The following is a 14,442-nucleotide window of genomic DNA, read 5'->3' on the forward strand; positions in this document are numbered from 1 at the left end:
AATTTTGGTGTAATGACTGCCTTTCAGATCTAAATAAGACACTTTAAAACCTTGACCTATGAACTTTGCCTTACTGATCATGAATTGAGATGAATGCTATGTAGTTCTTGGTGCAGTTCTACCTATTTTTATTTTTGGTTCACTGCTTGCTTGAGCATAGCTGGGATTTGTAGCCCATTTTCTAGGCTTATTGCAATCTCACTCTGGTATTTTATAGGAGCTATTACAACTGATAGGTTAGCTTCATGGTATTGATGATACATGGCTTAACTATACTAAAAGCTGCCTTCTCCCTCTAAACTGTAAAAAGGTGATTAAGTTTCAGTTGATGGAGATATACTATATGTATGTGTTTATAACTGGACTAGTGCATTAGGTCATAAACTGTTTTCCTGGCCTACCTTTTTGCATTCAAAATTTAGCTGAAGACAGGGTCTCCCTTTTTTGCTTTTTACCCCTTCTCTTATTTGTAAGTCTTCCTTTTGGGGGTAAGTGATATAATTTTTTTTTTCATAAAATGCCAAGTTTGGACAGGAAATTTCTGAGTTCAGATTTGTGAAGGTATATTAATATTAATTGCTCCATAATATTTTGCTCACAGAGTCTTTATTATTTAAAACTTGAGCATTTGGAAAGTGAAGGCATGAAGTATGATAATCTACATAAAATATGATAAACGCCCACACCAGAGATAAGTTTGCTTTTAGAAAGACATTTCTGAATAAATCTAAAGATATGTAGCACTGACTCATTGAACAGAATGGCACCTGATTTCTGTTTAATCGGTGATTGAACAGGCTAGGTGAGGATTTTATAAGAGGGGTTATCATAGTTCCTGTGAAAGAGGGGAAATTCTTGATTATCATATTAATAGAAAGCAAGGGTTCTTAATCTGTGTTCCAATTTCAGGGGAACCTATGAACTTCTGTGGGGAAAAAATACATCTTCATTATCACCAGTCTTTGGTTTCCTTTGTAATCCTATATATCTTACTTTATGCATTTAAAATCGTTATTCTGAGGCATCTGTAGGCTTCACCAAGCTGCCAAAGGGGTCTATGACACAAAAAGGGTAAGAACTCCTAATGTAAATTAAAAAATATTTGAGCATTGGTCAACAAAGGGATAAAGAGAATTTTGTAGCTGTAGTAAATAAAGTCACTTATAATAGCTAGCATTTATATAGTTCTTTAAGGTTTGCCAAGTACCATTATGTGCTAGGCTCTGGTCATTTGTGTTTACTTGGGCAAGCTTCACCCATATTTCAGTTGGATCTCTTCTTTGTTATGAACTATGCAGACTTATTTTGATAAATATCAGATTGAAACTTTGTGTACTGGTTGTCACAATACAACCTGTATTTTATACCAGACTCTTTTTAGAAACTTTTATTTCTGTTTTTGTCAGTTATGAAGTTAAATTGATTTACAGTAATATCCATGTTGTCATAACGATTGTCCTCTAGTTAGATCTGTTTTAAAATATAATGAAAAAAAAAACCACCTAAATAAGATGGAGTATGATTAAGTAGGGAGCCCTGAGCGTTACAGTATTGTTGTTATTGCATTAAAGGCTGAATTAACAGGGACCAAAGGAAACAGAATCCTCAAATAATGTTCTCCCCGCTTTCATTCTCACACCCAATATTTAGAGGGGAGAGGAAGGGAATGGAATAAACACTTATTTAGCACCTATTTTTTGCAAGGCACTATGCTGAGGGACTTATGTATGTGTTACCCTCATAAATATATCCTCAAATATTATCCTGTTTGTAAGTATAACCCTTTATAAATATTGATCCTCACAACAATCCTGTGAGGAAGATACTATTTTTATCCCCATTTTACAGTTGAAGAAACAGAGGCAAACCAAAGTTAAGTGACTTGCCTGGAGTCACACAGCCAGTAAATGTCAGGGATTGGATTTTCCTGAACTCAGATTTTCCTGATTCCAGGCCCAGTAGCCTATCCACTGCACCACCTTGCTGCCTTTTAGAGGAGTGGTATAAGTGAAAAATAAACAGTAGAGATTTAAGGAAGGAAAAAAAAACCAAAACTATTCAGGAGATGCCCTGAAATAGTTTGTAATAGACTTCCATACTGTCTACGTTATGTTCCTGTATTGTTTAAAATAGACATTTAGTAAGACTTAATCATCAGAGATTCACTTATATGTGGCATTTTAAACTTGCAATAAAGCAAAATAATAATTTTCAGCAAGAGTTAAGGGAAAGGAAGATAAATTTTCAGTTAACTTTTTTCCCAAACATTGAGCTAACCAGAATAGCCTATTTTGAAACACTCTCCTTAAGACTACTATGTTTGTTACATTCTGTTGGTGATAGTACATATATGTAGCTGTATTGGTATCTGGGACTGGACTCACTGAAGATAGAAATGGGAGTTGGAGTAACAGTGAGTAGGTGAGTGTAACAAAAACTAAAGAAATTTTTGCCATTGGAACATGTAGTTTGTCACCTATACTTGTTCCATATCTTTTTAAATTTCACAAACAATTGAACTGCTCCATGTCACTAACTAGTAAATAAAGAGTATATGTTGAATATTTCTGTTAGGATTTGGATCTTATTATGGTATGGATTTCATAAAGAGTTGGGGGTTTGTTTTTTATTATTATTCTAACCAAGTGCCTGACAGAATCTCATTTTCAACCTTTCCTTTATACAATTGCTTCCAATATTGTTAAAAAGTGATATTTAGGCTGAATCATAGCTGTTTATAGAATGACCATTTAAAGTGGATTCTGTTTTTACTAAATGAACCATATAAGCCTTCCTTTTAATTTATTTTATGGACCTATAATCTAATCAGTGTGAATATTTTCTCTACTTTTTGTACTGAGCTTATATACAACTTCTCATCCAGTCTGCTTCTTGCCTTATGTCCTTCCATAAACTCTCTACAGAAAATCAACCTTCCAATTCTTTAAATTTTATTTTTGGATACTAGTACATCTCAGGCTATCATTCTGTTGTCCTATGAACTTGATAAATGACTAGACCACTCTTTTTTTGGTCACATATGTTATTAATGGTATTTTTATGACATTATTGGTAATTTACTATGGCCTATTTACATGTACCATTTGTCTTTCTAGAGTTCCTTTGTTAGGATAATTTAAAATAAAAGAACATTTCTATGTGATGTCAAAAAATTCTATTTATATCATTAAAATAAAATTGAATATATACATTTCAACCAGAGTTATGCTCTTAATTGCAGATTTATTGTGTACTATCTGATGGAGCTGTCTACTAAGTGACATTTGCTTTAAGTATCTGAGGTGGGATTCCAGCTGAGGTCACGTTGATCTCATTTATGCTGTCAGAGAAGTTTTACATTTCAATATTAAATTAATTTGTCTATGTAGATGCTTATTTATACCCCTAAAATATTTTTGAAGTGTGTGTGTGTGTGTGTGTGTGTGTGTGTGTGTGTGTGTGTGTGTAAGAGAGAGAGATTTTGGACATTTAGAACTTTATTCATATGGTAAGGATGATCTCAAAGCACAAATATCAGTGGCTTTCTGTTTCTCTACTAAAGAGCTTACACTACCTTCAGTTAAATCATAGCCCTTATATTTCGATGCAAAGTTAGTTTCAGATCTAAAGGGCTTTTCTAATGTCTTTGTCTAATATCAGGGTAGAATGTTATGCTCTGTTCAAGACTGTAGTGAATTGAATTGTAGAAAAAAAAGGTACATGTTATTTTTGAAGGTGATAGTGATTTTGCTTGATAAAATATTTGACCACACTAACAAAAGTGACATCATACTTTGCATATGTTGCCTGTTTCCCACAGTTTAATATATTTTTCTTTACAAAATCCCATTGAAGTGAGCTCTGAAATTAATTAGGCTTACTTTTTTTTTACCTTATACTCTAACATCATCTTTTTTTAATAAAGCAAGTCAAGGTATTTATTGACACCACTCAGCTCCTCTCGTCTTAAAAATTTTTGATAATTCCATAGATTTCAATCACTTTATGTTAGAGATAATTATGGTTAATACATCAGATGCATTATAAAGGACTTTCTGAATAAACAAGGGGATGTTGTTTCAATTAGAACACAACAACCATTCTGTACCTACTACTTTATTTCATGGGATGAATAAAAGTTGACATAGGACATCCTTGCACTCTTCTTTTGTCAGATGGCCAAATGTACAACTGACCAGATGTTTCATCTTACATATAACTCAAGATAAAGCCATTTAATGATCCCCGCAAATAGAACCTGAACCATTCTAGAATTTTGCTTTTTGTATGTAAATAATATACTGCATCACATCCACTCCTATCCATACCTCCTTCTAAAGCTGAGTATATTTGGGCTTCATAGGAGTCCAAACATACTTAATAATGCTCCAGTACATCATGGCTGCCAGCAAGAGAGAGTGGTGCTTTGGAGACTGGGCTAGCAGGGAAACTCACAGTTCCAAGTAAAAGAAAATTCTGAGACACTAGTGATATCTAAAGATTAAGGAAAACAGTATAGGACATTCTGTAATTAAGAATTAAGAATCTATAAAATTGTTTAAATTCAAAATAAAAAAATTAATTAAAATACCGTCCTTTCTATGCTTATTTTGAAAATATGTAGAATTAGACATTTCTTGAAGAAATACTGACATCTCTGTAATAATCTTCTTTTATATGCTTACTTAATATTAGAATTGACTCTAATTTTCACATGTTATACCTTGAAGTTGAGATAGTTCACCTAATTTAGTGATTATATAGTAAATTTCAATGAATAATGTTTAAAACTTACAGACTTCATTGTTTTTCCTTAGAGGGTAAGCCAAAATTAATACAGTCTCAGAGTCCTTCTGCTCTACTCTCAGGCCACATATACTACAAATGATATTTCTTATCATTTGACAGACATTCCCAACTGCAAAATACAGCTTTCATTATGGGTTATTTTTCTTAATAGCTTTTTTCTTCTATCACCTTCATTTCCAAATATATTCTCTCCTTTCGACTTCCCAGAGAACCTTTCCTTGTGACAAAGAATGTTAAAAAAAGAAGAAAAAACTAAGTCATCAGAACTAACAGACAAGTGTATATTATACTCCATACCCATAATTCACCTCTGCAAAAAATTAAAAGAGGTGCTTTTCTGCTCTCTTTGGTGCCAAGCTTGATCATTATAATCATGCAATCATTCATTTTCTTCTTGTTGGTGACAGTATTTCCATTTATATTATAATCACATATTTATGTATATGCACATACATATTATATAAATGTATGTACATATGTGTATTTCTGTGGTTATATATTCACATATATCATATTCCACATATATATGTGTGTATGTGTATTTTCCTGATTCTACTTACTTCATTCTGTATCAGTTCATATATCTTCTCATGCTTCTGTGTATTCTTCATATTTATTATTTCCTACGGTGCGGTAATATTCCCTTACAGTCATGTGCCACAGTTTGTTCAAGAATTCTTTAGATTTGAAGTTATTTTAAGATACACAGTATGAGATTTTTAGATATACATACATGCTTTGTATTTAAATACTTAATTCTTAACTGAATAGTAAAATATAGTTCTTTTTTAAAGGACCCCACATGTAAACAGAAATTTGACCTGCTATTTCTTCCTGTTTAATATATCTTGCATCTTTACCTTTCATGGTAAATATTTAGGCTAAATGCCAGGAGTGTTATCTATGCTGCTGTGTCCAGAACCAGAATAAACTATAATTAGGAAATATTTAACTAAATAAATGCAATACTACGTAGATACAAAAATTTGTGGTTAATTTGTGGTCTTCTAAGTCAATGTGCAGTCTTACAAGGATGTGTTTATATTTGAGTTTATTGGTCTTGAACACTATACAAATGACTCTAAAATCTTTGTATCAAATCACTTTATAGTCTGTCACCTTCTAAGGCTGTATTCCAGAACTTGGCCAACCAGGTATCACTTCTGAGTTCCTTGGATTACTCAGAGGATCATCCAAGAGAATATGTTAGTTTACTTGAAATCCATCTGAATTACTGGGCAAAATACTCAAAATTCAAAGTGTTTGGATAAATCAGGAGTATTATATTGAAATATAAAGGATAATGTTATAATTAATGTTTTTTATTTTAAATTCCAACAATTTTGCAGATTCTTAATTATTAATTGCAGAATATTCTGTTGTTTTCCTTAATCCTTATTATCACTAGTGTTCTGGAATTGTGATGTATTCAGAATTATTTTTATCCTTGGAGAGGTCATTTAGGCAATTTGCCCATTTCCATAGTTTAATAAGATAATATTATATTGAAATAATTCTTTTTGTTATAATTTTATAAGGACTTTAAAGTACAATAATTTCTGCTTTTCATCTTCTTTTTCGTTTTCTAAAAGTATTCCTAGATAATCTTTCTGTTTCTGACCTGGAGTCATGAATGTACTTAGGACCAGTTTCAGAAAGCCAAGGTTGTAACACATATTCTGAGTTTCTATGAAATGTTTCTCATATCAATTTTCATCTTTTAATCTTAAATTCTAATGTTCTACATATGAAGCCCTTTATAAATATGTTCCACAACTCTACTGTTTTCATTCATTGATATTAAGAATACAGGTTGAAAGCCATTTGACTCTAAAGAGGGAGACAACATGCCGTCTTTTCTACCTTGCCCTTTAAAAGGGTGGCGACATTGCCAGAGTATCCATTATTTTTGTCATCCAATTCAAAGAAACAGAAATGCTGCAAACATTTTACTTTCTAAGAAGCTTCAACTCTGGGTTTCTGCCTTTTATGTTGCTGATAGAATTATTCTGAAGGTCTATAAAACTCAGTTTTCTAATTTGCCTTCAGATATGTCAGATATCTAATATCAGAAAAGTTCAAAATCAATGATGGGTAGAACACTTCCAAGTAGTATTTAACAAGCACTTACCTTACTATAGTTGCCTGAAAATCCTCCAACTGAAGGTCAATTTGAAGAACTGTGAATGTACATGGAAGTCATGTAGATTGAAGAGGTTTTTTCTGCCATTGCCAGAAACATTGCCCAAGATGTTTATAGGTGTTAGTTACCTATAATCAGGTATGTTGAAAGGAAGCACTGATGTTTCTAAATTGAAAACTAGAACTTTAAACCAGCAAAGATCAACTTGATAACTTTTAAAAACAATTTCTTTTGGTTCAGAATTGGCCAGAGCTTAAATGATTCTCATAAAATAGAAGTAGGCATTAATCATTTCCACATGTACCAGAGAAATTGGTTTGAGATTTGGAGTATTTAGAAACAAAAGCCACAATTTTCCTCTTTAGTTTTTTTATTCAAGTCATATATTTGCTGACCCAGAAATTATTCCACAAAGAGCATCTTCCGTATTACTAGTTTTCCTAACATGCAGACAGCTTACCTCCCAGGTCTAAATTAAACATGGTCTTAGCATTGGTATCAAGTATTTGTTCTTTTTGAAGCCTTTCAGTTTACTGAAGTTATACAGATTCTTGACTCTTCTTACCTTAGAAATTAAGGTATCATAATATAAAACATCACTTTATTTTTCAGGATCCTTTTGTGCCTTCAGTTTTTTTAGCTCTAACTTTTCTAATGTCACAGAAATGCTTAATCTGTTGATTGAATTAAAACACATATGGCCTTCACTTAGCGCATGTTTTCTACTCTTGTTTTAAATATCTTTAATTTTGTTACTTTTCCTTAGAAAAACCTTAGAAAAGATTTATGGAAGTTTTTTTCATTATTCCCACCTTAATATTTTCTTTTAATAATGTATCATTTGTTCTCTGTCTCCCCTGCATTCTCAGTCATCAAAGTCCATCACTTCTTTTGTCAAGTGTCTTCCAGTAACCCCTTCTTTTCTAGTCCCACTGCAACTACCCAAGCTTTTATTCACATCTTATACCTGAGTTGTCATAGAGGACTCCTAAATAGTCTTCTAACATCCATGTTTTCCCCCTCTTCATTGTATCCTACATCCCATTGACATATAAAGTTTTCTAAAATTTCACTTGCACATAAAAAATTACTTGGTAAGGGAGCTTGGGTGATTTTTTCCTCATCTGTAGTATAAAATCTAAACATTAGTTTCTTTAAGTTAATTCAGGAAGCTTTTAAGTAACCTACTATGTGTCAGGCACTGGCGATAGACAAAAGGCACTGCCCTCCAGGAGATTCCATTCTGGGGCTAGAGTGAAACACTGCCCTGTAATTTGGCCTCTGTTTATGTCTCTACCTTAATTTCCTACTCTTTCCTCCTATGTAGCATCCACTTCAGCTTCCCTCTTAAAATAACTTAGACATGCAGTGCACAGCCTCCTCTTTGTCCACACTGAAATATTGCCTTTGTCTTCCTTGATGATCTCTCTGCTTCTCCTAAGATTTACTCTTAGTTTACTTAAAGCCCAGCTGAAACCCCACTGGAATAAAACTTCCCTATCCGCCCTGTTCTATGAATTCCATCTTTGGTATATTCTGTATTCATTTGACTCTTAGTCCATGTTTCCTATGGTATTATTAATTTTTAGTACATAGTATGAACTGAGTAAATACTGATAACAATATCTAGTGTTAGCCTTTTTGGAAGTTCTACTTCCCTTATCACATTACTAATGTAGCTTGCAACAACTTTACATTTTCTTTAAATATAAACCTAAAGGCATTTATTAATTTTTAATGTCCTTTGGTAAATACAGAGAATTTTCCTATAACTGTTATGAAGAGCCTCAAATTCAGACAGCTTCAATGTATATTTCATGGAATCATAACATTTTAGAGCTTGAAATAAGCTTGATGATCATCCCTGTCATTTGACAGAGGAGGAATCTGAGGTTGAAAGAGAGAAAATGACTTGTCTAAGGTCATCATTCCTTAGTTCAGGGTCCTAAACCATTTTTGGGTCATGGATTTCCTTGGCAATCTGATGAAGCCTGTGGACCTTTCCTCAGAATAATGTTTTAAGATAAAATACATAAAATGAAATACATAGGATTACCAGTAAAAACCAAGGTTAGTAAAAATAAAGATGTAATTTTTTTTTCCTATCCATGTTCATGGTTTCCCTGAACTCTGCCTACAGATTCTGTGGACTCTGGGTTTAAGAACCCATTTTCCTTGAGTATTATAGATTAGTCATGACTATTCTGTAGCAAAGTACATCATTGTGCCTGGAATCTAATGGAGATTGTTGGGTAGAGAAGTGTGATAGAAATGGTACTGGTATAAGCAGAGCCGTTGAAAATAATAATACCTTTGGAGCTTTTCACCTATTTTAGATATCTACTTCTGCCAAAGTAATTTGAGATATAATTATGTCTTGATGTATTCATCTTAGAGAAAAAAAATAAAAAGATTCTAGAGAATTTTTATAACTGACTTTATCTTTTAATATGCCTTGAAATGTATACAAGATGTCCCAAAAGGCTTAATAAAGTAGCTTTAGTAGCTTTGTATTTGTTTATGTATATTTGTATACATATATGTACAGAGACTAACATGTATATGTATACGTACACACATACCTATCATCTCAAGGATGATTATACTGTACATAATACATCAGAAGTGTATATCATTTTTTAAGAACACAGCTGGGGCTCGATCCATGTTGTCTTAAGTGCAGAATTGTAGAAATCATGTGATCCAATTCTATCATTTTAAAGTTGAGAAAACTGACCCCTCATAAGCTTAGGTGAAAAGGTACCACAGCTAGTTAGTGACAAAGTGAGTTAGAACTCATCTCTCCAGATCCTAGTTCAATGATTGTTGCTCTGTAACTATAAATTATTGTTGTTGTTCAAATTGTTTTCAGTCATCTCCAACTTTTTGTTATCCCATTTGGGGTTTTCTTGGCAGAGATATTGGAGTGGTTTGCCATTTCCTTCTCCAGGTCATTTTACAGATAAGGACACTGAGGCAAAGAGTGATTTGTCCAGGATCACATGTCTAGTAAGAGTCTGAGGCCAGATTTGACCTCAAAAGGATGAATCTTTCTGACTCCATGCCTGGCATTCTACTGCACCATCTGGCTCCCCTATATAAATCCTAGTTTGTAATTTCAAGTCAAATTGTGGATATTTGTGCTACATGCTTTGCCTTAGAACTGCTATATGAAGGGGTCATCTGTAGCATAACAGATGTAGTATAACATTTCTTTCGAATAGAAACTGTAGAGGCTACTATGTAGTTTGCCTGAGTTAGCATATGTGTCCCTACTGTAAAAGTTGTCTCCAAAACCTTTGGGTTACCTACCAGTAACAGCAGGATGGTATCTGAGTTTATCTTCTCCTTTGTGTGTTAGTCTAACAGCTTTCTATGTTCATAGTCAGTTATCAGATAGCTTTACATGTAGCATAAACATGAAATCTGAAGCAAAGTTAATACCAGTGTTAGCATTACTTTGTATATACAACTGGTATACTTCTGAAATATGGGTTGATTTTGGTAAATCAGGACATAATTGAAAAATATTGGGGAGATAATTAAAGGAGTATATGAATAAATCCCCCCTGTTAAAAAACTGAACTATTAATTCTTCCATATATTTTTGATAACTTTCTTTTCACGTATCTGATTTTATCAGGGTTTGGTATATTTGTATATAACGTTGTAAGGTAATAATTGAAACAGAATTTGGCTATACATTTAAAGCTTTTGTGTATTTATTGGTAGGTTTTGTTATATTTCTGTTATAGGTAAATTAGTTTACTAACTATTTTCTATACCTCAGATTTCTTCTCCTGCCTCTTCGTGTATATATAGTTGCTTCACTTTTTGTCTGCAGTGCAGTCTTTTCTTGCCTTGTTTATATCTTTAACTTCCTCAAAAACATAGCTCAAAACCTATTTTGTTTTTGTCTTTGTATTTCTTTTGCCTTATATAGTACTTTGCCTACCAAAATAAAGATTCGTCTAATTCAGGGGTGAGGAACCTGCATCTACAAGGCCACATGTGAACCTCTTAGGTCCTCAAGTGCAGCCCTTTGACTGAATCCAAACTTTACAGAACAAATCCCCACAATAAAAAAATTTGTTCTGTAAAACTTGGACTCATTCAAAAGGCTCCACCCAAGAACCTAGAAGGCCACAGGTTCCGCATCCTTGAATTAGACAAATCTTTGTGGATACAAGCATCATTTAATAGCAGAGGCAACTCTGTCTTCTTCATTGAGCAAAAAACCATGGGTGAAAAATACAGTGGAAACGTCCAATTTTATAAGTTAATTCCATTGAAGCAGATACCATTATATTGATGCATTCTGAATGACACATTTTGATAATCTCATGGCCAAAACACCATGACTGTGTTTTGCTGATTTGGTTAAAACAAATTTTCTACTTTGAAGAGCTAACAGCATAACAGAGCCTTTCTCCTTTCCCTAGCCTTTGTCAGTCATTCTCATAACAAAAAAGGAAAAAAAATACTGTACTGTGTACTGTTCAGAGAACAATTCCAACTTGTTAATTCATGATGAAAATTAAAATTCTTCAGTTCAGTTAAATAGACATTTACTAGGTGCCCATAGAAAACTGGACTACATGTGTGATGGGGCAGATAAAAACCTTAAATAGAACTTTGGCCTACCTTTATAGAGCATATAGACACTGTAATAGGTCAATATGATTCATATGCAAATAACATTGCAAAATATTGCATGAAAAGTTCACATGTATTTTGTACATAAGATGTGCAAGAAAATACTGGGTTAGGTTTGATAATAGGTCATTACAAATTTAGGGTGAAGAGAGGAGGGAGTGGCAGAAGGCAAGAGTGGAACTGCATTTGAACTTCTCATCACACTTGTTTAGTAGATACTTTTCAACTACATCCAGTCTTTTACCCATTAACATACAAGCAGATGCCTATGCAAAGAAAGTTTTCTTGAGGAATGATAGTTATTTATATCTCTTGACAATTTGAATTTCAATCTAGGTTACTGACACATATTGGAAAAAATGTACTGTGCAGAGAACAGGTATCTGGATTTGAGATAACAGTATTTATAGAAATTATTGTTATGATAATCTCAGTATGATACTTTAGATAATCAAGGGGAAAGATATAGGTATATGATAGAGAGATAGATATACATATGTGTCTATATGGACATGTGTATACGTATGTGTATATATGTCTATATAGACGTGTGTGTGTGTAAAATTTATTTTGGAAGAAAGAGACCCAGAACCATGATTTAATTTTTATAGTTTTCCAGTGCAGAAGCTTTCTACCAATACAAGCAGCACCTGCTCTGCAACTTATACTTTTGTGTGTTGCCTGAGACCCTGAGGGGTAAGTGACTTGCCCTGGGATAAGTATCCTTTTTGTGTCAGTGGGAGACTTAAATCTGGTTCTCTGTGCTTTCGCTAATCTTCATACATATTTATTTTTTATTCCTCTTTTTTAATTTGAGTATAACATAAACTTATCTTAGGAACTTTTGACAGTGATGTCAGTTTGGTCAGTGAGTTTAGAGAGACATGAGTTACATAGCCTCAAAAAAGTCAAATCCTTTTTTCATCTACCTCTCAGATTCTGGTTGTATTTGCTGTATGTATTTAAAGTTGGCATAAGCACTTATAAGGTCTATGAGTTGGTCGAATAAAAATTTGTAGATATTCATCTCATTTGTTTCTAAGTAACATTGACCCTTTTTCTCCAAAAAAGAATATGATAGTTGATATTTATGATCATATAATTATCATATTATATTATCAATTATCATATAATAATATGATATTTAATAAAAGAAAAGGTAGATAGTTGAACTCAGTGTTTGTTGTAACTTCCCAGATAGTTCATTATTCCGCAACTATAAAAGGATGGAGAAGGTGTGGTTTAGAGACCATTTTGCTTGAGTCTTTTTTCTTATTATTAAAAAACACCCACACATTTATAGAAGTTTCAAAAATGGATTGCAAAACTGAAGACCTGATTTTACTATGTTGTTGTAATAACACTTCTTGAGTGCAAATCATCATTGGCATTATGCTGTAATCTTCTCACAACTACATGTCCTACCTTTGCTTCTTGAATCATCTGCAATTTTTATCATTCATTGATTGTGGAATTCCATGATTCAAATCATATTCAAACTACGTTGGAAGAGTTTTGGTTTTAAAACTAAGAATTTTTATGTCAGAGCAGTTCGGAAATATTGGGGAATGTACAGTATAATTTCCCAGATATAATCTCATTCATTCTTTTCTTCCTGTTCAGTTTGGGGCCCTAATCATTATTCAGCTAAAGTGCCTATCCAGAATGTATTTAATAATGGGTGGCAAGCTCTTGAGTTAATCCACCTAATTATCTACAATAGGTATATTTTGTCCATTTTTTTTCCTGTGTGGAAGTGGTAGTGGGCCTCATTGAGTATAACATTCTGGAACTTGCTGGAATCAGTACAATGTTATTTGTAACCTGGAATATCTGAGGACCCATCATCAAAAATGATCCCTTTTACATGTAGATTTCTTAGAATATATTCTCTATGAAAATGGTGAAAATTATTCTTGGACATGTATATCCATCTATTTTATGTCGTACATAATATTGATAATCAGAGGATCTTGAGCAAAGCTACATCTGCATTTTTATTTGTAAAAGAGAGTATGTGGAAAATACCTTGTTGGAGAACCTTTAAGGCTACATTTTGCTCTATTGAATATCTTGCAGGTTTTAGTCATTTGTGTGACTGTAAAGATGTGATCCATTGTAGAAAATAATGAGCAAAAATTTTCATGTTACTTTCTCATATTTTCGTTAAGCATACCTTCAGTATCCATATAAATCATTTTTGAAGGCTTTTTGGAAGTGAGAAAGTAGACATATAGCAACATAATTAATGATATCTTCTTGATCACCTCTTTTTTGGTTTCCTAACTGTAAACATTCAATTAACTGATCTTTAACCCCTGACAAGCCAATGCACATACTAATGAAAGAATCAAATCAGTATTAGTGGTGACTATAAGTGAAGCCAGAAGGTGAGAATAGGGTAGTATGGGAAGAAGGAAAGTTTAAAAAAAAACCCAACATGATTTAGAGTGAAGATATAATAGAGTTTAAGATTTAAATTATTTATAGCCCTTGGTACGTACATTGTCTATGATTTAAAAAAAGAATTAGACGATCTACAAACAACATCATCACGCACAAACATCAAACATTTCATAAAAATGAAATTGAAAGAATCTTAATAGAAATAAATCAACTAGTTGCGAATTTGGGAATCATTTTTGGATCAGCAATCTGTTTACAGTCAGGTTGTTGGCTCATTAGAGAAAAGTCCAAATCACCAAACTAGGAGAATGATAAAGCTCAGAAGAAGATACTTGATATAATTATAACAACCCCTAACTCAATCTAGTTAGATAAAAATGGTACATGAATAAAAGAAAAGAAAGACATTAACACAGACTGTAAGCATT

The 14,442-nt window shown here is 32.9% G+C and overlaps 1 protein-coding gene across 10 annotated transcripts in view; it reads left to right on the forward strand.

Annotated features, from left to right (window-relative positions):
* GPATCH2 (G-patch domain containing 2) overlaps nucleotides 1–14,442 on the forward strand; it is a 253,379-nt gene that overhangs the window by 40,380 nt on the left and 198,557 nt on the right. The window lies entirely within an intron of this gene.

Source organism: Notamacropus eugenii, chromosome 2, assembly GCF_028372415.1.
Source record: "Notamacropus eugenii isolate mMacEug1 chromosome 2, mMacEug1.pri_v2, whole genome shotgun sequence".
Taxonomy (NCBI): domain Eukaryota; kingdom Metazoa; phylum Chordata; class Mammalia; order Diprotodontia; family Macropodidae; genus Notamacropus; species Notamacropus eugenii.